We start from the raw sequence: 26,037 nt of genomic DNA on the forward strand, positions 1-26,037 counted from the left end.
CCACTGGCTGGAAAATTGGCTCCGGGGTCGGACCCAGAGGGTAATAATTGATGAAAGTCACTCATCACGGTGTCCTGTGACCAGTGGGGTCCCCCAAGGCTCTGTCCTTGGACCCATAGTGTTCAACATCTTCATTAATGATGTGGACACTGGAGTCAGAAGCGGACTGGCCAAGTTCGCCGATGACACCAAACTTTGGGACAAAGCATCCACACCAGAAGACAGGCGGGTGATCCAGGCTGACCTGGACAGGCTCAGCAAGTGGGCGGACGAGAATCTGATGGTGTTCAACGCTGATAAATGCAAGGTTCTCCACCTTGGGAAAAAAAACCCGCAGCATCCTTATAGGCTCGGCAGTACTATGTTGGCTAGCACTATGGAAGAAAGAGACTTGGGGGTCATCATTGACCACAAGATGAACATGAGCCTGCAGTGCGATGCTGCGGCTAGTAAAGCGACGAAAACGCTGGCTTGCATCCATAGATGCTTCTCAAGCAAATCCCGGGACGTCATTCTCCCCCTGTACTCGGCCTTAGCGAAGCCGCAGCTGGAGTACTGTGTCCAGTTTTGGGCTCCACAATTCAAAAAGGATGTGGAGAAGCTTGAGAGAGTCCAGAGAAGAGCCACGCGCATGATCAGAGGTGAGGGAAGCAGACCCTACGATGACAGGCTGAGAGCCCTGGGGCTCTTTAGCCTGAAAAAGCGCAGGCTCAGGGGTGATCTGATGGCCACCTATAAGTTTATCAGGGGTGACCACCAGTATCTGGGGGAACGTTTGTTCACCAGAGCGCCCCAAGGGATGACGAGACTGAATGGTCACAAACTACTTCAAGATCGTTTCAGGCTGGACATAAGGAAGAATTTCTTTACTGTCCGAGCCCCCAAGGTCTGGAACAGCCTGCCACCGGAGGTCGTTCAAGCGCCTTCATTGAACACCTTCAAGTTGAAATTGGATGCTTATCTTGCTGGGATCCTATGACCCCAGCTGACTTCCTGCCCTTTGGGCAGGGGGCGGGACTCGATGATCTTCCGAGGTCCCTTCCAGCCCTAATGTCTATGAAATCTATGAAAATAAATTAACCTTTCCTTGGAAAAATATACTAGAAAGCACACATGCAAAACAAAGATCAACGATTTAATCAAACCAGCAGGGTCCTAGCACTGGCCTACCTCAGTCCCAAGCTGGGTCACTCGAGCCCACCAGCAGAAGACCATTGCCAACCACTGACCAAGAGCAATGACATCCACACAACGTTACTCAACCTTCCTCATTCAGCGATTAGTGTGTCATGGTAGCATCTATCGTCCTCCCACAAGAGTGAGGTCCCACTGTGTTAGGTGCTGCATATAAGAGCCACTCCTTTCCTCTAAGAGCTTGAAATATAAATAGACAAGAGACTGAGGAAATGCCCCCTTCCTATTACAGATGGGCAACCAAGGTACAGAAAGATTAAGTAACTTGTCCCCAGTCACACAGGAAAGCAGCAGTAAAAAAAAAAAAAAAATGGGGATTTCTGATCACTCAAGTCTCTCATTCTTAACCACAAAACCGTCCCCTTCCTGTCACTGTCTGGGGCTGATTATGCAGACGACAGGACAACTGTGAAAAAGAAGTCTATTTCCTTACACCGATCACGATCTCCCAACAAAATTTGCATGGTCACCAAAGATGGAGGTTTCCCTCAGAGCACGTTGCAACAGAGACACACAGGATTTGGGCAGGCTGACAGCCAGCACATCCCAAGATAGAGTAGGGCCAAAAAGAAAGCATACTGCCTACCCTCCGACCTCTTCCTTGCAAAAAATAAACTGTAGGAAATGAGGCTGTCTCTTGACAACAGAAAATATCCCCCCAAAAATTAAGATTCCGATTAAAAAATAAAACAAGAATGGGAAACAAAGGGGAAGTGAAGTAAGCGACAGCCATTTTAGTAACAGGGGCTAGGATTGATAGGTTACATGCAAACTGAATCACTTCTGATGTAAACTGCTGTGGAGGACAAAGAAATCCAGAAACCTGTTGCATCCTGTGCCAGGGAGATGCACACATCTAGGCCCAAAATTCAAACCTTGCTGTTCTGCCTCCTTTAACTTCCCAGGAAGTACAGGAGCAGAGGTGAGGGGAGGAGAGAAACAAAAGAGGGCTGGAAAACTGAAATGAAACCCTCCATGTTTGCCTGTCTGGGATGGGTCCATCTCTGTAGGCCCATTTAAAAACCATAATGGACAACACACTTGTAAATAAACCAGAGGACATAATCGACTAATTTACAGACATTCGGCATGGTACGCACCACAAGGCAACGGTCCCACAAAAAGGTCATCTACAGTCTCAAGCAAGTGTATGAAAGCATGAGTAGAGCCACAATGATGACCATAGGCACTTATGTGTAACAGTAGTGATGCCCAACCTTTTCACCCCGCAGGCTGGATAGGTAGGGCCAGATCTGTCTGCAGGCTGGATCTACCTGGTGGGCTCAATTCGGTACATGGGGCTGGCAGGGCAGGGGCCCGATCTGGTAGTGGGGAGGGGTGCACAGCCTGACCTTGATCTATCCACTGGGGTGATAGATAGGCTGCACCGTGGTCCCAATCCAGTTGCAGGGGGACAGGAACAGCGCATCCCAGCCCCAATCTGGCTGTGCAGGGCAGAGCAGGGTGGGGAGCAACCCAGCCTCATCCAGAAATGCAGGGAGCAGGCCTGGCCCTGATCCTGGTGCGTGGCAATGTCCTGGGTGGCACTGGATCCTGCCACACAGAGCTTTCATTGCTCCCCCACTGCCAAGTTTTGCAACCCATGGGAATGCCTGCAGACCAGATGCCATGGCTCCATGGGCTGGATTTGGCCCAGCTGGAGGTAGAGCACCCCTGTGCAACAGCATTCCAGGCTAAAGAGTAGTGAGAGCCTGGGGGGGTGCGGATGGGGACAGGATGGGGAAGAGTCTAATGCACCCTCTGTAGTTAAAGCCATCTCTGCCCTTTGTTCCTGGCCCTCCTATTCCCAAAGCCACTTGGATTTTATAGCAGAAATGGAATGTGTGCACAGGCATTTTTGCACATGCATATACAATTAGGACAAGGTCCTTTTACTACAGCTTACAGTACTGCTGACGTAATATTTAGTGCTGTTATTGTAAAATAAAGCCTGGACTTTAATAATGATGCTGCATAAAGCACTGGTACAGTCACATTACAGGAGAGGCTCCAGGTGTGATCACAGCCTGACTATGCTAGGTGCTGTACAAACCCATTATGAGATGGTCTTTACTGTGAAGAGACTGCACAAACAGACGCAAGGGTTGAAGTGACTTTCCCAAAGTCAAAGCAGGCCAGTGATGGAGCCCAACTTCCTAGCTCTTGACCAGTAGTCTACCCACATTGCTTACGGGACTGAAGAAAGGAAGCATTATGCCCATTCTGCACAGAGGCAAGTAAGTCACTAAGAGACAAAGGGACATATTTGGCATCCGACTCCTACTAAAATCATTGGCAACTGATAGATACCCTAAATATCTTTGAAAATCTGGCCATCAGCAACTTGACCAAGGCTGCCTAAGTATGTAGCAGAGCCATAAAGCAAACTCTGATCTCCCATGTCCTAAGCCAGTAAGTTAACCATGACAATGTCTTTTGTCTCTTCGGTGTGGTTTATTAATCATACATTACAAAGAATTTCATAGAGTCATAGAAAAGAAGGATGGATGGGACCTCAGGAGGTCATCTGGCCCAACCCCCTGGTCAAAGCAGGACCGTCCCCCACTATATCATCCCAGCCAAGGTTTTATCTAGCCAGGTCTTAAAAACCTGCAAGGACAGAGATTCCACCACCTCTCTGGGTTACCTGTTCCAGTGCTTCACCACCCTCCTATTGAGAAGGTTCTTCCTAATATCTAACCCTAACTTCCCTTGCATTCCTTCCTATCTTAGCTGTCCCTTTTGACTTAATTAGCCCATTCCCTACTCAAATCTACATCAAATGAATGAAAATGCAGAACAGTATTAGAGCCTCGTCAGTGGCTTCTTGCCAAGCAGTAGCCTACAACTGCTCTTGCTGACCCTTTAATTGAAAAGCAGAGTTTTAGAGAGGTGGATATTATGAACTGATATATCTATATAGCTATAGTTATATATATGAAAGAAATTCCATCTGAGGCAACCAACCGTCCCACGTTTTCCAGGACAAACTCACATTCCAGAGTTGCGTCTGGGCCTTCTCAAAGACTCCCTGAAAAATGACTTTTGTCCCAGATTTGGAAAGATGATCTCAACTTGGGTGACACATCCCCTCCCCATCCACCCCTGAAAGGCAGAGCTAAGTCAGCTGGGATGCAGTGTTGTAAGAATACAGCAGTACTTCTTCCAGTCTAGGACGTAACTGAAACTACCTCTTGAACTGGAAATGGTAGAGCTGTGCTCTTAGGTCGATCCTGAATCCAGGTTAACTAGCCCACTTGTAGTAGTATGTGAAGATGGCTGTATGAACCAGAACCAGCAGAAGCGTAAAGCAGAGATGTGATTCCACTTTTTCCATGTCCCATTTTTATGCACTTGCCTGCTGTAGTGGTATATTTAACCCCCCCTAGACAAAGATGGTAACAAGGCTCTAGAACCATTTCACAAAACCGAAGCCTGAGGATGAGCTGGCAGATTTCCTTTTGACCCAACTGTCCTTTATAGGACATGTCATTCTGAGAGAAATCTCCATTTCAGCCTCTGAATGACAAGCTTCACAGAGAAGTCCCATATAACTGTCAGCAGAGGTCACAACACAGAGCAAACCCGAGGTGCCAGAGAGTTGAAACATGCCTTCTAGATGTCTCAGGTCAACAGACAGATGCTACAAAGCAAGCCTCCACTTGCCACCACACACACCCCTGCCCAACCAACTTGCAAATAACTCCACCTGCTCTTAATTTACAGAGCAACAGATCATGGAGCTCAAGGGTCACAGAAAGTTTCCTGTGCAATGTCTGGCTTACAGCTTCCCCTTCAGCAGCACTGTCTGAAAGGGGCACCTGCCCCTCACAACAACATGCAGACAAGTGACCCAGGACAAAAGAACAAACCTCAGCCTATCCCATTGCAACCAGCAGCTCTACAGGACCTGGGCCAGACCCAGGTCACCAGAAAGGCTCAGGTCAATACCCACTTTTCTAAGGACAAAATTAAACATTTCAGCTACGTTGGAATCACAAAGAGAAAATTCAAGGGAGGAACTAACAAGAAGAAAGAGGTAAGAACCTGTTTAGGTATTAAGGAAAAAGAGAGAGAAATTAACAGAGATTGTGAAACCTTTAGACTATTCATCCGAGCATAGGCAACTGGGAGGTCAGGGGAGTAACACAGGAATTCAGGACGCTGGCAGATTTAATCTGAGCTTTCTTTCCTGGTATTGCTACCACCAGCTCCGAGAATCACATTGTTAGAAGAACAAAATGCAATTTTTAATATTGTTCGTTCATTTTTAAGGATGGTTCTTCTGGAGTGAGGTGAAAGGGTGGCATTACTCCCTTCCCACCTCAGATCCTTTCATCATACAAACTGGGCAAGGGCATAAGGAACTGCTGTACCAGACCTGAGCCTCAGTTAGCCCACCACTGCCCTGTCTCTGTGGCTGGTCACAGTTGCTCTGAGGCAGGTATAAGAAATTCTGCAGTAGGCAATTATAGAATGGTCAGTACTCAAGAAAAATTTCCTCCTTACTCCAGGTTACGGCCTTCACGAGTGTTTGTATCCCTTCCAAAATTTATGTCTTACTACTATTTGTACTGCAGTGATGTCTACAAGTCCCAGGACCCCCTGGTTCTGGGAAATGTGACTCTGAACATAAAAACTTCAAATCCTTTTCAGTCCTGCTAAGCAGCAGGCCTCAATGACATCTTGTGGCAAAGAATTTCATAAGGCATCCTGTAAACTAGGGGAGGAGGGGGGCTTTTTCCAGTTTTCTGTTTTTTAGGCTAGGGACAGAAATTACTTATAAACTGGTATAAGTGATTGGAAACTGGTTCAAATCTGTAACACAACAGAAGTTTAGTGCAGATAAACCACTTTCAAAATGGCCGAAACTGGTTTAAAATAAACCTGGATGGATATAGTATCAGACTTAGTTTAAGTATCAGATTTAGTTTAAATCAGTTGATTGAACTTCTGTCCCAGATCTTAGGGTCTCCATCTCTTTGCAGGCTGCTTCCCTCTATGGTTCTAGCACACAAGTGCAGTGCTGCCATGTGTGGCATACACGCACGGCAGACATACATTTGGGTGGTAACAAAGCATCATTCATTGAGTTTATTCGTGTACTTTTTAAGATCCAGGAAAACATTTCTATTAATAATACTTGGCTTCAGAAAAGCCTCAACCACAAAACCAAGGCTAGGATTTTAGGCTAACTCCACCTGCTGGCCTCAAACCCTTTCACATATTTCTTATGAAAAAGGTATACGATTTTAAGTTTCCCAGAGGAAGGGAGAGGCTGTGGCCCAGGAAATGAGTTAGAGCAAACTCACAAGTGTCAAATGAGGTTTGACAACAGGAGTAAGAGAAGCCTGGACTTCATGTGCTAAATCTTCAGCTGGTGTAAAAATCACCTAATATACACCAGAGCTGAGGATCTGGCTTAGTTTTTTTAATATAGAGCCTTAGTCAAACGGGAACATTTTTGCTCTGAGGTGTTTCAAGATGATCTTTCCGTTATTACTTGTATCATAGTTGTATCCTGAAGCAGCAGCCTAGACTGAGGTCCCAATGCATAGTGCTCAACACAAAGAGAGAGAGAAAGGGCCTCTTCCATGAAAACTTTACAGTCCAAATAGACAAGACAGACAAAAGCTGGGTGGGGAACAGAGGCACAGGGGAGGTCAAATGACTTTCCAAAGGTCAGTGGCAAAATTGGGATTGGGAGGCCAGTTTTCCAACTTCCAAGCCAGGGCTTTTTCCATCACATCCTGCTGCCTCAGAAGCTCAGGGTCATCTTCCTAACTTTTAGTAAATAAAGAACTCTTATAGGCACCTACGGACCGCCCCCCCACACACACCCCCAATGTGGACACTTTTAATTACCCCTCCACCCCCTTTTTAACTTCTATGAGATTTTTCTGTCATTTCATAAAAAAACTGATCCTCATTAGTATCACTAGAAATGTTGCAAGTATGGTCCACTCTCCATTTCTCCAGCCTTCCTGACCACTAGAAGAATCAGCAAGCCCATTTTTGGCCTTTTACACCATCTGACCTTGCAAACATCAGCAAAAAGTCACAGAAGTACAGCTTTGCAAGCTATGCCACACATTGTGCAAAAAAGTGTCAAGATATGCCCCAACTTTGAAGAAGCTAAAACGCTGTATTACTATTGTTAGTTGCAATGCAGGAGTACCATGGAGCTTCCAACCAGAGAGCTGCTTACGGTCCTTGCCCCGAAAAGCTTGCAGTGATAATGCGCATTCTGGCTAACAGCTGCACTGCATTGTTTCATTTTGCTCTGTGTTTTTTTGCAGCTTACTTCCATATACCTACTAAAAGGCAAAGCTGGGAGAGAAGAAAGAAAAAGCACTGAGGTTTTAAGTGCCACGCTACAAGTCATAACTCCCGCCCAGTGCCATGTGTAGTAGACTGCAAGCATGGACTCTGCTCAGCCTACCTTCAGCATATCAAAGCCTGCTTGCAGACTGTGCCTGCCTGGGAAGAGCAGGCTTGTATCCAAATAGTGAGGGGGGAGGGGAAAAAAAGTGCAGCTACGGCAACATCGCCAGAAAGCATCTAGCCAGCAGAAACAAGCAGCTGGCTCATAGAGAATATAACTGTTATTAGGAGGTCTATTTCAGACCAGGAGACTCAAGTTTTGAGGCCCTTTCCTTATTAGTCCTCACTCACATGCCCCACAGAACATGGTATGTCATATTCATGTCAGTCTCAGCAGTTAAAGCAAGGACTTGCCTAGATAATAAAATGTGGACAGAAAGTTCATTTAATGCAGCAATGCTGTTGTTGACTGATGGTGTTCTAAAGCTGCAGAAACCTGTCAGGTGTCGTGTGTCAGAATCACTCAGAACCTTAAAATCAAGCAAATGAGATGATGCAGGGTTCCTGGCTATTTGGTAACCCTTATCAAAGCATCATCTGTTTCACAGGCTTGTGTCAAGTTCAAAAATTACTCATATGCGATATGAAAATGATCCCACTGAGCAAACAGCCACTGTGCAAAAAATGCAGGAAGGGTTTAGATTTCAAATGGCAGCTTTAGATTTTGAACAAGATATGCCCCCAGTCATGCAGTTCTAGGATGTGAACCTGCTATTCCCAAATTCTCCAAGTGCTAGGCTAGCAAACAAGTGGCAATCAACACCACTGAGCTCCCACACAGACACACGCTTGAGCCAATGACCTTACCAGTAGGGCTGCGCCAAACGGACTCTATTCGATTCGGATTTGGACTGAATCGGGGACAGTGAATCTGAAGATTCGATGCTGATATGGCAAATCAACGATTCAGACACAGGCTCAACTTTAAAAGTTTTTTTCTACGTACCTTGAGGTAGCAGGTGCAGCTTGTGACTGCTGCGGTGCTGGGGTGCATGAAGCGTCCCACAGCAGCACGGGGGGCTCTCCAGCATGCTTGGCAGTGAACCCAGAAATGGACCGGGGGGCACAGGGGGGCCCCCCCGTGCACTTCCCAGTGGACCGGGAAGTGGACCAGAAGTGCTTCTGATCTACTTCCAGGTCTGCTGCCGAGCACGCTGGGGAGCCCCCCATGCTTCTTTGGGACGCTGCATCTGCCCCAGCATTCAGAGCCCCTACTACCTAGAGGTTTGTAGAAAAATCATTTAAAGCTGTATCTACATCCAAATCGCTGAATCCATCCAAATCAACTCTGCCTGCTTCTAGCAGAAATAAATGATTTAAAATGAAGCCTCCATGTTAACACCCACGTTGAAAATTACTTAGCAAGCCCCAGCTCTCAGGTTTAGGTACTTTACCCACTATTCTCCTGCTCTGTGTGTCTGCTAACATAACCCTCCTGCACAGGGGTGTTGCCATATCTGTGAAATAAATCACATTTTTTCTTTTCCAGTAGTGTTCAACTTAGCTCTGTTGTCTTTGATATAGTTCTGTTGTCTTTGATATGAGAGAGTGATTTTCTTTCACAGGCATTTTCAGTTTCTAAAGCTTCTGAAAGCATTTCCTTTCCTGTTTCGTGTCTGGGTGACAAGGTATTTAGCAGAATTTGCAGATTCATTGGAATCTGGCAGGGCTGTGCTGTGAGCGCTTCTGCTGTGGCCCCCCTCTGCAAGCACTTGAGGGATTCAAAGTTCTTTTTCTTTTAATTAATATAATTTTCAGTTTCCCCAAAGAACTAAACCTATCCAAGGCTTGCATACTGCACCACGCTATGGCTGTAAGGGGTTGAATTTGGAAGCACGGCTCGGCCCTTGGGGAATTATTCCCTGAAAATAAGAGTGAAATTGAGGAAATCCAAGAGCTGGCTCATTATCAGTTGTGGCTAAAGGAAGGCTAGGAATAGGCTGCTACTTAGAGGTCTGAGTGAATGAGGGATACTGGCAAACTCGGCTACTTTGGGTTGATGTGAACCAGTTTCCATTTTCAATGCATTATGACTCGGAAGAAATCTCACCCATATCCTCTTCCCTTACACCCTCCTGGCAAGAAGTGCGCCATCCCAGATGTTGTGACCAGATACACTGCCAGAGCAACAAAGTTTGGTGCCCGGGGCTAACCCCCCGGCAGCAGCCCACCCTTACCCCATGCACAGATCTTGGGGGGTACCCCCCCCATGCTTTCCTGGAAGTACACGCAGCGATGGGAGCCGCCCTTCCCCCATCCCGATGCCCCCCACAAACAAGCCACTCACAGCTCTGTCCCAAGCCCAGCCCCAGTTGGCAGTGCCTGTTGGCACCCCTTCACTTTGATGCTCTGGGCCCTGCTTGCCCCTCACCCCCCACCCTTGCTATGGCACTAAGCAGATACGTAGTTTTGGTAGGCAGGTTCAATATTTCTCAGTATATCTTAGCAATTCTGAAGACCTTATTATGCTGGCAAGTAGGGCTACGTGAAGCTTCGGTCCCTGATTCGATTAGGTGGAGATTCGGCCCGATTCAGCGGCCAAGTCTCCGAATCTGAATCAAATCAGAGGACCCTTTAATCTCTCTGAATTGATTTGGAACCCTCTGTTCCACGCAGGATTGAGATAAGCAACCCCCACATGATGAATAGCTTTTCTTTTCCTTTCACCTGTGCATTTCTCCTCTCCTCCATTCCCAAACTAGGACTCAGACACCAAACCTGGGTTTCTTTAGTCTAGCTCAAAATATATGAACTGTAAACTAGCATCTTTACCTAAGTTACTAGTAAACCCCTCCAATTATTAACAATGAAGGTATTTCAGAAATCTAAGTAGTTCATCACTGGTCATATTCCCTTTGCCATCAGGATCTCAGTCCCCCTGCAGAAGCTGGGAGGGGGTGGGACGGAAGTGGGTAGAAGCATATCTATGAAGCCAATGTTCCTCCTTTCAATTCACAGTACTACAATGTTTCGGTTTCAGACACTGTGAAGGTATGAGCATTTATTTGAAAAAAAGAGTTTACAGTATATTATTTTTTAAACCATGGAAAGGTTTCTGTTGGCCATAGCGTTGTACATATTGCACCATATGCAAGTGTGTAACTTTGATTAAATTTAAAATTGACAAATTACCCTCTTGCAGGAAATTTCCTTGAAGGAATGTACTAAAATGTTTGATGATCAAATACTAGATTGATCTCAGGTAGCCTTAATTTAAATGCTGACTCCAGACTACCAGGTAAGGTAGTTATCTATAAAATGCCAGGTCTAATCAGATGAGGGTACATTATTTCAAAATAAGGACTCGCTACGCGCATCAAACAGGATCTGTTGAAGGCCAACAAACTCCTGCTTTTTATTTTATAGAGCTTGTTCACTGGAATGAGAACATTTCCAACATCGGCGCTCTCCGGTGCCTCTGTGTCCCAATCTTTAAAATTAAATAAAAATGAAAATATTACTCTCCAGCACAATTTTCATTAAGCCAGAGAGGAAAGGGAACCAGAGACTCTGTGAGGTCTCCTCAGGACTTCATTACTGAAGTTAACATGCATTGGGATACAATAATAATGGAAGATGGTACAAAAGCTTAAGGGTCAAATGGGTTGTGGATACTTTGAAAAAAAAAAAAAAAAAAAGAAAAGAAAAAGGAAGATCTGTACTGTCAGGCAAATAGGACTGAAAAAATATGAGGCTTCATTTTTCAAAGCAGCAGGATGTGATCCTGTGACAACATCCTGTTGTATTAACTTGACTTCTGACACTATCATACTGATGGCGTTTGACAGAAACTCTTCCCTTTCCTACTAAAGACCTGATCTGAGCCAATTAAGGAACAGCAGCATGCTAACTAACTACACACTGGTAAATGAAAATGCCTGTATATCTGACTGGTATAAACTTCACCCAATAGTACTTATGATTACTATATTTATAAGTGCTAAGAATATTAAGGGAAACACAGTGAAAGATTAATTTTGCTACCAACACTTCTCATCAAAAATAGGTTTGGCTCACACTGCTTCCCAACGCCCGTGTATCTGATCCACTAGCTAAGTAAGCACACATCTTATTACACACCTCAAAAACACCTACAAATTGTCATGTTGATGAAAACCTATGTTGGCAAAGGTAGCAATGAGTAACTCACAGGGCACATTCTGGAGGGTGTGTTCAAAGTGCAAACAGATTTTTGTCAGCACTTAGACCAAATGCTAAAACCCAAGGGCAGCACTTAACTTTTTCTTTGAAGTAAAAATAGAGGATTCTCTGCAGATTTAGCCAGCACAAAGAGTTGTGAAACCACATTCCCTTCATTGCCTTTGGTAGCATTGCTGTTACAGCCACAAGGGTTTCATTGCCTGCGCTAATCTCATCTAAAATGTTTGATTAGTGCCGGTCAGTGTGACATCACAGAAGAACAGAGCACAGCACTACTGACGACACCAATTGCACAACTGCAGGGTGACAGCTCAGGACTGAAGCACTAGCTTTTTAAAACCAAAAGCCCCAAGCTAATGTCTCTGGAGCCCTGCTGATTTGTCTTCCTTTGTAAGAGAAATACCAGAAGCAAATATTGTAGATGAACCGATGAAAGAGATGGATATATGCCAGGGGTGGGCAAAATATGGCCCACGGGCCAGATCCAGCCCACGAGGCCATTCTATCCAACCCATGGGGCCCCTAAAAATTTTAGAAAATTAACATTTATCTGTATTTGGTTTCTGTCAAAAATGACAAAAGACAGGGGGAGTAGGACCCAGGGGAAGCCCAGCAGACTCCCACAACAGCAGGACCCACCCAGCTCCACCCCGCCCCCCCCCCAGTCAGAAGCCCCAGCAGGGTGGCTGCACCACACCGGAAACTCAGGTAAGAGGGGGAGGGGAAGGGGGGGGGGAACCTGTGGAAAAGCGGTCCCTCCTCTGCTCCGTGGCCACCACTCCCTGCTGCAGCCGCTCGCAGCCTGCGCGGGACTGTCCTGAGCAGGCACAGGCAGCCCCAAGCGGGCTGTGAGTGGCTGCAACACAGGGGCACCAGCCATGGGGGTAGGGGAGGAGCTGCTTTTCCTCACGCTCAGCACCAGCTTTGTAACCCAGCCCTGCAGCCAGCCTGGGCCTGTGCCGGCTCTGGGCTTGCCCATCGGGGCTGTGCCATGGCGGCAGCAGCTGCTCGGCATGGAGGAAAGCAGCACCCCCACTTGCTGCGCTGGGCAGCATTTGCCACCGCCACCTCTGGGCTGCCCAGCACGTGGGCTCCAGGCAGGCAGCAGCAGTAAATACTGGCCAGCGCAGCAAGTCAGGGAGCCACAGCTGTTGCCGCTGCAGTGCAGCCCCAACAGGTGAGCTGGAGCCAGCGCAGGGCCCAGGCTGGCAGCAAGGGCGGGTTACAAGCTGGTGCTGAGCCCAGGGAAAAGTGGCCCCTTGCTCTCCCCATGGCCGGCACCCCACACTGCAGCTGCTCGCAGCCCGCGTGGGGCTGCCTGTGCCTGTTCAGGACAGCCCCGGTGGGCTGCAAGCGGCTGCAGCAAGGAGCGCTGACCATGGGACGAGCAAGGGGCTGCTCTTCCCTGCACTCAGCACCAGCTCATTTCCTGCCAGCGAGCAAGGGGTCAAGGCTTCACACTGCCCCCCGCCTGTACTGTGGGGCTGGGGGGACACTGGGAGTGAGCAGGTGCAGGAGCCCACACCAGTGTCCAGAGGTCAGCGCCGGCAGAGCCCAGAGCAGGGTGGCAGGAGTACAGGGTCCCGGCCAGCAGGGGCTCTATGGAGCTGGGCCAGCTCCCACCTCTCCCTGCTGATGCAGCCCAGCCCAGCTCCACAGACCCCTGCCAGCCTGCGCCCCGTTCTGAGTCCCACCAGTGCTGGCCCTGAGACATTGGTCCCAAGATGGTGGCCAGGGGGCGGGGCTACCCATGCGGCCCTCAACAGCTTGCCAAAACTGGGTAAGCGGCCCTCTGCCTGAAATAATTGCCTGCCCCTGATATATGCTCATTTGTTCACTGGTGCTTATAATCCACCTGGTGAAAAGCAGAGATAGCAAATAGCAGAAGGATGAACTGAAGCAGCAAAAGCCTTCTCTCCTCTTGAGCAGTTGCACGCGAGTGAGTGCGCTTGATGCTTTGCCAGACACCACATTGAACAAAACTTTCAAACACAAACAGTAATTCACTGTGCCAAAGTTCAGAGGGAAATTACAGCAATGAAAAAAAGCCACACACGCGTGCATGCGCGCGCACACGCACACACACACACACACACACACACGTTTTGAGGTTTTCTTTAATTGACTATGCACCGACACACCCACCAAGCACTGTGAGTTGCTCCTTACCCAGGATTTCCTTATATTGCAGTTTATAAACATATTTGAGGAGTGCATAATTCACTGAACTGCCTAACAAGATGCCAGTCCCAATATACTGCCTGTTAGTTAACACTCTAACAAACATTGGTTATCAGCGTAATAGGCAAGAGCATAAACTCCTTAAATACACCACATCTTTCAGCCTCACACTCTGCTTCAGAAAGTAATTTGTACTCTTACCGGAATAATGATAAGACACAGCAAAAGGGGAAGCAGCTGTCAAACAGTCCCCATTAGAAGCCCTGAAATTGATAGGAGCTAGTCAGTCAGTTTCAGAACTACTATAAGAGGCCTTGAAACAAAGATGGTAACCCACATACAGACTAGCTGCTGTCATTTCCTGTCATTCTCAAAGGTTCTAACAGTGGCCCTTAAATTGAATATTGGAAACCTTGAAAGTGAAGGGAGCCATGTTTGGCACTGCTAATGCCACAGCACTGATATCACTGGGCAATGCACTGCTTACACTAAGTTAAGGTAAGAACACAGGCTTTCTTCAGTCCCAAGGCTAGGCACTTAAAGGGAGCATACCATACTTCCAACATCCAGCACTCATGCTCCCTCTGCTTCCAGACTCCTGCTACCGTCAGCTACAGAGGTGTCTGCAGGAGCTGACAAAAGTGACATTTGTCTCGAGTTCAGCCCCTTGGAAGTGCTCTACAGCCATGCCTTGACACAAGGGCAGAGCTGTAGAGTGCTTTAAAAGTGCCTGATTGCACCACAAATTAACTCTCTTGTAATGTTCATTCACTTCTGTCTGTCCCTGCACGCTATCAGAGCTGGGCTGATGCTGTCCCTGGTACTGTCTTCAGGAAGGGAGGGGGAGGGAGAGGGGGCTGGGGTTCGTCCAGCCTTAACTGGGGTGGGAGTGGACTGGAGTCCTTGGGGGGAGCTCCAATCCCCCCCACCCCAGCTCAGGCTAGGCAAATCCCAGCCCACAGCTCCCTCCCCTCCCCTCCCCTCCCTTCTCCCCACTCCCATACTGCAGACAACACTGAAGCTGGGAGGTGGGGGGGGGGGAGGTGTCGGATCACTCTAACTCATGGCACTTTCTGTGAAGTTAAGCGGGAGTGGATGCATGTGGATGGGACAGGGAAAGAGGAAGCTTAGGCAACCACCCTCATAGAAGAATTTGTGAGCATGCTAGAGATGGACCCAATACAGTGAACCCCTTTCAGCACCCTTAGGTTGGCACAAGTCCCATAACATCTTAAAAAGCAGCGACAGGCAGAACTGGACATGCTTCTATGAGAACACCTGTGATTCAGTGCCAACTACCATGCTCTCAAGGCTGGGGCAAAACAACCAGCTGGGCAACATCCCCTTGGAAGCCAGCCCCAGCAACTGTATTATCCATTGTTGAAAAAGATCCTCAGGGGTTGACTATATGCTCTACAAACTCCCTCACCTGATACTTCATCCGGCAACTCTTCCTCTAAAAAAGGCTTGGAGCACTAATTCCTGTTGGGCCCAGCACACTCACCTTCCCCACAAATGCCATGATGAAATAAGTGCATTTGATCCAAGAGGAATCCCAGCTAGTGAAGATAATTCTGCTCATGGCTTAAAGGCTCTACCCTACTATCCAGTTCCACTTCCCTTTTCAGCTCTTGCAAGAATCATCATGTTGCTAGTTCATGAGGTCCCACTAAGTATAAAATCCAAGTCACTGAGATGGTGCCTCATTATGTACAATATTTTCTTCCACATAAACACACTTCCAAATATAACATAAGCCCCATTTTGAGAAGGCTCCAAGAAGGAAAAAACATCTTACCTTAGAGTACAGGTAAGTATCTGATATCTGGGGTCTCTGAATCTGAGGGACTGCACACGTGGCTGGGGGATTAGAAGTCATGTGCTGGGGCTGTGCGCTTGAGGGCTGCAAGCCATGCAGGGGCTGAGGGCCATGCACCAGTCCTGATGCTATGTACCAGAACCAGAGCCACGCGGCTGGGTCTGACCTGGCCACACCTGCACTGGCCCTGCAGCCAGTGCACAGGATTGGACTTCCATCAGGTCTAGGGCCATGTGCTGGATCAGACCTGGTGCACTAGGTCCAGCTGTGGACCAACCCCATGCCCCAGTCTTATACAGCATGCGGTGGGGGGTGAGGGAAACCTCCCCATGGGTTGAGAAATCTGGCAACGGAGTGCAGCAGAGAGAGAGAACAGTGGCAATGTTAACTGCCGTGGCTCCCAGAGGTGCAGCAATTAACATTGCCACTGTTTAACCCCTCCCTACCCCCACCAAATTTCCAGACCAATGCGGAGGCCTTTTCCTGGCACATTTTCCCCAGTTGGTTTTAGGGAGAAAAGGTGCAGGTTATATGCAAGGAAGTAAGGTATCTTGTACATAGTAGAGTGGGGCTCCAAAGCTTCTTCCAATGACCACCTAGTGAATCTTCACCCCCACCCTTATCACCTTCACTCTAATCCATTCTTAGCCTCTTGTTACCCTCATCAGGGGGTGCTGGGAGCTTTCTGAAGGGTTACTCTCAGATGCGGAGCAAGAATGACAGAACTCCAAAGGAGACCCTGTACAGCCTTTCACTGAAAAGATAAAGACAGCAATAAGGAAACCCATAAACCTGGCAACATTAGAGAATGAGCAGCCTTTGTTCTCAGCCACCTCCAGCTGCTCTACAAGAGTGGTGGAAGGGTTCCAGAACCATCGCATATAAAACCACTTCAAGGAGCTCCGGCACCCTGAAATCTCTATTCCTCTAATGTCACTTCAGAGCACTGGTTCTCAAACTTTTTAGACTCAAGGCACCCTGCAAAAAATTGCCAGCTATTTTTTTTTAAGGAATGAAAACTAACTACAGAAAAATAGCAGAGCAGTTCTTCTGTTGCAAAGAACTCAGAAAGACTCCAGCAGGTCAGAACAGCTTTGACACAACGAATTCCTGTTTGAAGGCTCAGGATTTATCTTGCAACTCACATGTAGGCTTTTGCACATTTAACAGTGCTAACATTGCACTGCAGGCCCCTGCCACTCATTACATGTAAGAGGCGACTAACCAGTTAATCGTGTCTTAAGTTGTGACCTGGCCACATGTTCAGTCAATTAATGGCACAATGAAATGACAAATAAGCCACAAAACATTCCACAAAAAAGTGGAATAACTTTGTGGCTTGATCCGATCATTCCATTAATTCAACGTGGGGCCAGCTGTGCCCCTGTGGCTGGGAGCCCTGTCAGCTGAGGGAGCCTGCTACTTGCTGGGGCAATAAGGCATGATGAGATCTTATGCACAATCCCACAATCACACCTCCTCACCATGCACGTGGCATGCCAGGAAGCGCAACTGTGGATCGCACATCAGATCCCATCACACCTTTACCTGCACATCTGGTAGGGGCCTTAAAAAGATCTCAGGGTACCCCAGGGTTGACTCTGGTTGACAAATGCTTTAAGAGGCTCCAGTTGCACAGAGAGGACATGAAGGGCTTCCTCAGGTGGTGGAGGGGGGTGTATATAGCTCTACAATACTCCCCCCTTGCACAGCACCAGGAGCATGGCAAAAGCACCCCTGGTCTCCCACAATTCTCTGCCACTGCATGGGCCATCAGAGCAAGCTGAAGCCAAGTGTGCATTACAGCACATTTAGCCCCAGAACATAAAGTGGTCCAAGGAGGGCACAAAGTGCCAAGCCTAACTGGGACAGAACAGAAGATGGAGTTCTTTGGTTTCCCACTAGGCTATGTTTGCTGCCATTTATTAGTTAAATTAATTTTTAAAACTGCCATGTACTTCAGTATTGCGGTGCCTGGGAGTCCCATCTCTTGTGCCACTGATGGAAGGAAGTGGGGGCTGCAACTGCCAGACATGCTCAGTGATGTCCTCTTGCTGTCTTGGGAGCAAGTCTGCTGGCTCTTGGGTGGCTAGAACCAGGATGAGGAGCTGCCATTTAGAGAGAGAGTAAGGGGAGAGGCACAATGGGTTGATACAGGACAAAGAGGTTCATAACTGATTTGTGCCACCTGTCTATTCACCCACTGCCTTTCCACTTACATTTGCATTATAGGCACTTTGAGACACAGACCATGCTCTCAGAGCCTGCATGAACATCAGAGGTGATCAACCATTTGGCCCCATGAGCCAAATGAGTGCCATAGGGCCAATCTGCAGGCCGGACTGGACCCCACAACCCAGGATCAGGCCTGCATGCCTAAATCTGGATAGTGCTGCCCTGCCCAGGCTCATGTACCAGGATTGGGACCCCAGGACCCTGTGCATCAGGATCAGGCCTCATGCCACCCTGCATGTCAGATCTAGCAGGCAGGGTCACAGCCCACAGGGCTCCCCATAGAACCAAAGGGGAGCCACACAGGCCAGACAACAAGGCATCAGGGGCTGGATTTCACCTGCAGGCCTGTGGTTAAGCACCTCTGAAGTACATGAAAGAACTAACCCAAAAGAGACCCCAATCCCTGATGGGGGGCCTCTAGGTGCTCCTGTAATTTTAATACTAAAAAGATGTGGATCCATTTGGAAATAGTTCAACCTATTCTTAAAGAGAATATTTTCCCTGCAACAATAGACAGAGGGAAGCCAAGCCATGTTGGGGGGGCTCCAGGCTGGTACATGAAAGCAAGTGGCAAGTCTAAATTCCCCTCCAGGTCAGCAGAAGAAAAAAAGCAAGAATTACAGGGCTCCAAACAGGGTTTGTATAACAACAACTGCAGGGCTTGGAGCTCCTGGAAGCTTCACTTTACAGCTGTCAATGCAAGGACTGGAGCAGGAGGGAAAAGGGAAAGGGGAAGAAACAGCTGTGTAGAGGAAAAGGAATAAGATGCAGTGAGCATGTATGCTGGGTGGATGAGACAATGCAAAGGAAAAAACAAAGATGGGCAAGGGTGGGACTTTTAGGCTGAACTCAAGGATTCTCTTCTTTTTTCACTAGTTTTTCTGATATATGATCCTTTGGGGCTGGCAATGCTGCAGTCTGATGCAGACAAATGTAAAATAATGAGTCTAGGGGCAAGAAGCCAAAGCAGACAGTACATATTAAATGGAACTGTCTTGCTGCTGGACTGGCCAGGAGAGATTTAGGAGTTATTGTAAAAGGTTCTCAAAGCCATCAGTCCCTGGCGCTATAGAAAATAAGGATATTAAGAGTAAATAGGGAGTGCAGGAAGGATAATTTATCTCTGACAGGAGGATAAAGTTGAAATAAGCTGTAGAGGGAGGCCATCAGAACCAAGAGAGTAAAAAAAAGCAGGACATTTGTCTAGCGGGGGACTGGATTGTAAGGCTCAGAAAGAACAGGAGAAGGAAGGGCCACCACATTCAACTTAGCTCCTCAAAAGGATGCATTCATTCCATGCCCAACACTCCACTCTTCTCACTGAGATGGATGCTGTTAGAGCAGAGGCGTTCAATCTCTCTCTGTCCCATGGGCCAGATAAGCGACACTAGGCCAGTCCATGGGCCATATCCACTGCACAGGGTTGGTCTGCAGGCCAGACCTATTGTTGTATGATTTGGTGTGCCAGCGCAACCCCAGGCACCAGATCCAGCTGTGGCCCGACCCCATACAGGGGCAGCTGTAGCTCTATCCCATGTGCCGGCACACAAGGCCATGTCATGCAAACCATGGGACTCTCCAGAGATCCAGAAATTTGGCAGGGGGGGAACAATGGCAACATGAATTCCCACAGCTCTGGGAGCAATTAATGCTATTACTGATCCCCAGCTACCAAATTTCCAAACTTTTGGGAAGCATCTGGGTGACATCTCCATGGGCCAGATCTGGCCTGCAAGCCAGAGGCTGAGCCTCACTGTGTTAAAGGGACTACAGATTACACATGATCTGTCAGAATCTGCAATGAAAACTTCTTCCAAGGATCCCACGTGCGGAGAATGAAGGGACAGAACCTACTTCACCTATTACTGTACTTATTGAATACAAGACAAGGTACGTCCCCATCTCCACACCACTACCCCCCTCCCCCCAATAAGCATGGGGGGAAAAAAGCCTCATCTTGGATTTGAGTGCCAGCTCAGGGCAGACAATGGCTCAGCTCTGGCTTTGGCCCTGAGCTCGGGGCTAAGGCTGGAACTGAGCTGCCACCTTTCCTGGCCTGGAATAGCTCATTTGGCAGAGGAACGGGACATGCAGATGGGGGGTGGGGAGCACAGGGGAGACCATGGCAGGGAGGGGGAACCTACAGCCTGCCCCCACCCCCAGCCTGTGCCTGCCCCCCCATGCCCTACTCTCCACACCCTCACCATTGCCTGCCTGCCCCACCTAGCTGCCTCCTCCCCCTTTATCTTCTGCTCCAGTTCAGTCCCTCCAGCCCTGGACTGGCCCAGCTGGAAGCTGCCACTGCTTCTCTCTGGCCAGGCTGGTCTGGGGCTCGGAGGTCTAGAGCTGCAACAGAAGGCAAGGGGAGGGAAGTTGTAGGGAGTAGGCAGGGAGTAGAGCAGGGGCTTGTGGACAGGTTGCAGGGAGGGACAGGCATAGGCATGAGCAGCAAGGGGCAGGCACAGGCACAATGACAGGTGGTAGGGGGGCACATGTGTAACAGAACCCCCAGTTTTTTTTGGGGGGTTGTATTTATTTTAAAATGCATTCCCTCCCCTTTCCAATCATTTCTGACTTTTCTCTCCCTCTCTATTTCCTATAGATAAGTATAAGTGAGCTCAAAAACTTAGGATAAGCTTTAAACATTTTTATTCTGGTAGCAAGTTCTTGGTTTTGGATATCCACCATTTTATATTGTATTATTATTAGGTTTGTATTGATTTTTACTGTTGTATATTGTATTATTATCATTTTCATATTGATTTTTATTGTTTCATATGGATACTGTATGGTTAGGCCTGTGTCTGTAAGTGAACCAAAGTCATGTAAAGTTTCCATTTTATATGTCAAGCCTCCATCTTCTGTCCTCTGCCTGGGCATCCCATGTTACAACTGTATGAGCCACATACCCCTCCCATGTAAATTGGTTGCCCTATGAATGAGGGCGATTGGGAATGACTGAAATACAATGGTAGCAGGCCTATACTGAATGGCCTGTAATGACTGGGCCATCACCTTGCGTTGATTCACCCAGGAACCACAGACCTCACCCAGGACCAGCATTTGAAAGACAAAGGGCCCTGCAAACCCAGCAACTCTCACCATTACAGACACCTGAAACTGCACATCCCTGCATGGAGCACACATGCTCAGTATGCCAGGGGCTGGCCCTTGCCTGGGCATGCCTCCTGTCACTAGGGTCACACAAGGTCTGCCCCTATAAAAAGGGGCAGTGAAGACAGACCCAGTGGGAACATCATTTCCATCTGGACCAGCACCATGCCACACCACCTATCCACCTAGAGGTCCTGCCAGTGACCCCCCTCTGGACAACACCTACTGGACAAGAACCCCTTCCAGCCTGGATAGGTAGATATTACCTGCACACCTGCTCCTACAATTTGGAGTCTCTGCCCTCCTGGACTTCAGCCCCTGCACCAAGCCTCGCTAACCCCTACTGCGAGAGAGAGACAGAGAGACAGACAGAGAGAGACAGAGACAGAGAGACAGACAGAGAGACAGAGAGTGAGAGTGAGTGTGTGTACCAGTTTGCCATTATGTCACCATCTCCCCTGTTCAATAAAATCACTGTCATTTGCACCTTCTGTAATCTCCACCTTGCAGCTTCCCAGCTCCACTTAGCTGTCTTGCAGTTCACTCCAGCTTCCAGCACCTATTACTCCTCTAGCTCCCCACATCCAGAGCCCCTCTTTAACACCCACACTTTCCCTTAGTCTCATTTTTCCCTCTCCCCGTCTACCTGTTCAGCTTCCCCGTAGCTCTGGCTCCAGACCCAGCCTCTGTGCCAGCATACTTCCCTGTTCTGCAGGCTTTGGGCATTGTCTCTTAATCAATTAAGATCAATTAACCTCCCCAGCCTAAATTCTTCAGTCCAGGCCCCTCTAGTCTACTGGTTCTAATCCCAGTCCCGGTGACTTTCATTTCCAGTAACTTTAACTCCTTACACTTCTACTTTCTTACCTTAACCTTTCCCCAGGTATCTCAAGTACACCAAGCACATGCATACATACACATCACAACCCAACTTAGGAACTCGCCCATGTGTATATATATGTGTGAATTAGTGAACACACATATATATACACACATATATAAATATCATTGTGTATGTGTGTGGTATATATATCAGTAATCCACGTATGTGTATTGGATGTGCAGGTGTTGCAAACTGGTAACTGATTCTGTCTAAATGTGGTGTGTGTAGCGTGTATGGGCTTAAACTGGTGATAGGTGTGCATGAACCTGGGCTGGTTATTTTAAACGTGTGTGTCTCTTAAGTTGTGTGTGTGTGTCTGTGTGTGTCTGTGTGTGCGTGTGCGCACACACGTGCATGTATGTATATATGGCATTGCATGCATGATATACAAATTAGTAATCTGTCTAACTTTTGGGGTGTATAGTGTATGTGCTTGATTTGGTGATAAGTATGCATGTGCCTAGGCTGGTTTGGATGTGTATGTGCCTGAGCTGGTAGAGTGTGTGTGTGTGTGTGTGTGTGCGCGCGCACCTAATTGATTTGTGTGCGTTTTGTATATGTGCAATTGTGTCACACCCTCCTGTCTAACAGCGCAATATTGAGATCCTGAGAGTTGGCCTGACCTCCCAGGGCAACACGTGTTTCAGGACAGGCAGCAAGGGGGACACAGCAGCTGCTAACCAATACCTGATTCCTCAGCATTTACCTCCTGAGCCCATTGCAATACAACTCAGCATGGGTAGGGGGCAGCCAGAAGATAGCTGTTTTTTTTAATCACCTTGGGCATTTGTACACATGCTTGTGGTGTTTTCGTTCAAAACCAGAATGCTGCCATTTTCTGTGTGCTGATGCACGTTTTGCCATTTATACAACTGCATGTGCCGCAGCACAGTGTGTGTCAGCTTGCATGCGGAGCAGACTCAATTAATCAAGTCTGCTCTGATCCGCCAGATCTCCAGCGCATTGAGGGATGAACAGGGATGTGTATAAATGCCCCTTGTTCCTTCTAAAACCCCACTAGGCTTTCTCTCCTCATCTCAACATCCTACAGTTACTATTGTTTGAGACTGCACAGACTGAGGGCTGTTCCCTGCCACTGAGAATCAGTTTTACCAGTGGTAACTTTGGACCCTGTGGCATATCAGCTAAAGCCATAAAACTGCAGATCTCTGAGGCTGCCAGGAAGCCCTCCAAATTCTTTCCAGAACTTGCAGCCCTGAGTGAAATTCAGTGGGCTCAGCTGTGATCATGCAGCAAGGCTTGGCTTTCCAAAGAACGCATGTCTGTATCTGAGTTCGAATGATGCTCAGCCAAATCCAAATGGTTGCAAAGCTCTCTCATGTGTGTGGATGAGCTATCTGACACAAGATGTTTATGGGCCGACGAGAGGCAAAGCACTGCTCGACCCGGTACTGGCAATGGGGGACGACCTTATCAGCGACCTAACAATCGAAGGGAAGCTGGGTGACAGTGACCACGAGCCGATCACCTTCACCATCCGCCGTAAAGCTGGCAGGTCAGTCAGCAATACAGAAGTCCTTGATTTCAGGAAAGCCGACTTTGACAAGCTCAGGAAGCTTATCAGGGAGGCCCTAAGGGACCATGACCCAAAGGGGAGGGGAATTCAGTAAGAGTGGTCGCTCCTCAAGGAAGCGATCCTGGATGTGCAAGCAAAGTCTATCCCATCTCAGAGGAAAGGCAGCAAAAGGGCACAGCAGCCCCCTTGGCTCTGCAGGGAACTAGCGGACCTCCTGCGGCTGAAAATAAAGGCCTACAAAGGATGGAGGATGGGATCTACCTCCAAGGAGGAATATTCTGCAATGGTCCGGACCTGCAGGGAGCGAACCAGGAAAGCCAAGGCTGCGACTGAACTCCAAGTGGCTACAAGTATCAAGGACAATAAAAAGTCCTTTTTCAGATATGTGGGGAGCCGGAGAAAAACCAAGGGCAACATTGGACCCCTGCTAAACTAGACTGGACAGTTGACAACCGACGCCCAGGAAAAAGCCAACTTGCTAAATGGGTATTTTGCGTCAGTCTTTCACCAGTCCCACAGGATGCCCCTGCCCATTACAGGACAGGATGGCCTGGGTGAGGGAGATTCGTTACCCTCCATCAATGCTGACCTTGTGAAGGAACACCTTGAGAGGCTGGATACCTTCAAGTCAGCCGGCCCTGACAGTTTACACCCCAGAGTACTCAATGAGCTGGCAAGCATCATAGCTCAGCCCCTGGCACAGATCTTTGAGAACTTCTGGCGCTCTGGTGAAGTGCCCGATGATTGGAAGAAGGCCAATGTGCTGCCTATCTTCAAGAAAGGGAGGAAAGTGGATCTGGCAAACTACAGGCCCATCAGCCTGACCTCTATCCCGGGGAAGATCCTAGAAAAGATTGTCAGAGACCATTCTCAACAGACTGGCTGATGGCAAAATCCTGAGGGATAGCCAGCACAGGTTTGTCATGGGTAGATCTCGCTTGACCAATCTTATTTCCTTTTACGACCAGGTGACCTGTCACCTGGACAAGGGGGAAGAGATTGATGTCATATATCTTAACTTCAAAAAAGCCTTCGATCTGGTATCCCATGATCACCTTTTAGCAGAACTGGCTAACTGCAGCCTCGGTTTCAACACGGTCTGCTGGCTGGGAAACTGGCTCCGTGGTCGGACCCAGAGGTGGTGGTTGAGAGAAGTCAATCATTGTGGTGTGCTGTGACCAGTGGGGTCCCTCAAGGCTCTGTCCTTGGGCCTATACTATTCAACATCTTCATTAATGGTGTGGACATTGGTGTCAGAAGTGGACTGGCCAAGTTCACCAACGACACCAAACTTTGGGGTAAAGCATCCACACCTGAGGACAGGAGGGCGATCCAGGCTGACCTTGACAGGCTCAGGAAATGGGCAGATGAGAACCTGATGGTATTGAACACCGAAAAATGCAAGGTTCTCCACCTTGGGAAGAAAAACCTGCAGCATGCTTATAGACTCGGCAGTGCTACACTCGCTAGCACTATGGATGAAAGGGACTTGGGGGTCATGATTGACCACAAGATGAACATGAGCCTTCAATGTGATGCTGCAGCTAGTAAAGTGAGCAAAACGCTGACTTGCATCCATAGATGCTTCTCAAGCAAATCCCAGCACGTCATTCTCCCATTGTACTTGGCCTTGGTGAGGCTGCAGCTGGAGCACTGCATCCAGTTTTGGGCTCCACAATTCAAAAGGATGTGGAGAAGCTTGAGAGTGCAGAGGAGAGCCACACACACATGATCAGAGGTCAGGAAAACAGACCTTATGAACAGAGGCTGAGAGCCATGGGACTCTTCAGCCTGGAAAAGCACAGGCTCAGGGGTGATCTGGTGGCCGCCTATACGTTTATTGGGGTGCTCACCAGGATCTGGGGGAACATCTGTTCACCAGAGAGCCCCAAGGGATGACAAGGTCGAACAGTCATAAACTCCTCCATAACTGTTTCAGGCTGGACATAAGGAAGAACTTCTTTACTGTCCGAGCCCCCAAGGTTTGGAATAGACTGCTGCTGGAGGCGGTTCAAGCACCTACTTTGAATGCCTTCAAGAGACATTTGGATGTTTATCTTGCTGGGATCCTATGACCCCTGCTGACTTCCTGCCCCTGGGGCAGGGGGCTGGACTCGAAGATCTTCCAAGGTCCCTTCCAGCCCTAATGTCTATGAATCTATGCAGACCTTACAGCAGTGCAGCGTGTAAGAAGAGGACTAGCAGCAGGACTGTTTTTTTCAAAGAAGCTAGCTCCCAAAACACATTGCTTCCCAAAACAGCACTGGACAGACAAGCTTGCGCTACACAGAACTGTTCCTGAGAGAAATGAAAGAGCAGGCAGCAGCCATTTTTCCCTTTTCTCTCCTTAGCAGGCAGTAATAAAGTAAACTAAACAAGAGACTTATTTTGGTGCATATTCAGAGACTTTAACTAGCGTGCAAGTCTTTCAGAACAATCTGCCTTTAGCACAGCCTGTAGCCACCTCTTTCTGAGAAGCCATTCAGTACTGCCATAGGCCTTCCTAGTATCTGAGTGGTTTCCACTTTA

The 26,037-nt window shown here is 48.1% G+C and overlaps 1 protein-coding gene and 1 long non-coding RNA gene across 2 annotated transcripts in view; one reads left to right on the plus strand and one right to left on the minus strand.

Annotated features, from left to right (window-relative positions):
* Window positions 1–26,037, minus strand: part of HRAS (HRas proto-oncogene, GTPase) — a 103,839-nt gene that overhangs the window by 59,989 nt on the left and 17,813 nt on the right. The gene's annotated exons all lie outside the window — the stretch shown is intronic.
* On the plus strand, window positions 4,849–9,064 carry LOC132248393 (uncharacterized). The gene is made up of 2 exons (XR_009459573.1): window positions 4,849–5,233; window positions 7,494–9,064. It is a non-coding gene; the product is annotated as an uncharacterized LOC132248393 (long non-coding RNA).

This window comes from Alligator mississippiensis, chromosome 2 (genome assembly GCF_030867095.1).
Source record: "Alligator mississippiensis isolate rAllMis1 chromosome 2, rAllMis1, whole genome shotgun sequence".
In the NCBI taxonomy this organism is placed as follows: Eukaryota; Metazoa; Chordata; order Crocodylia; family Alligatoridae; genus Alligator; species Alligator mississippiensis.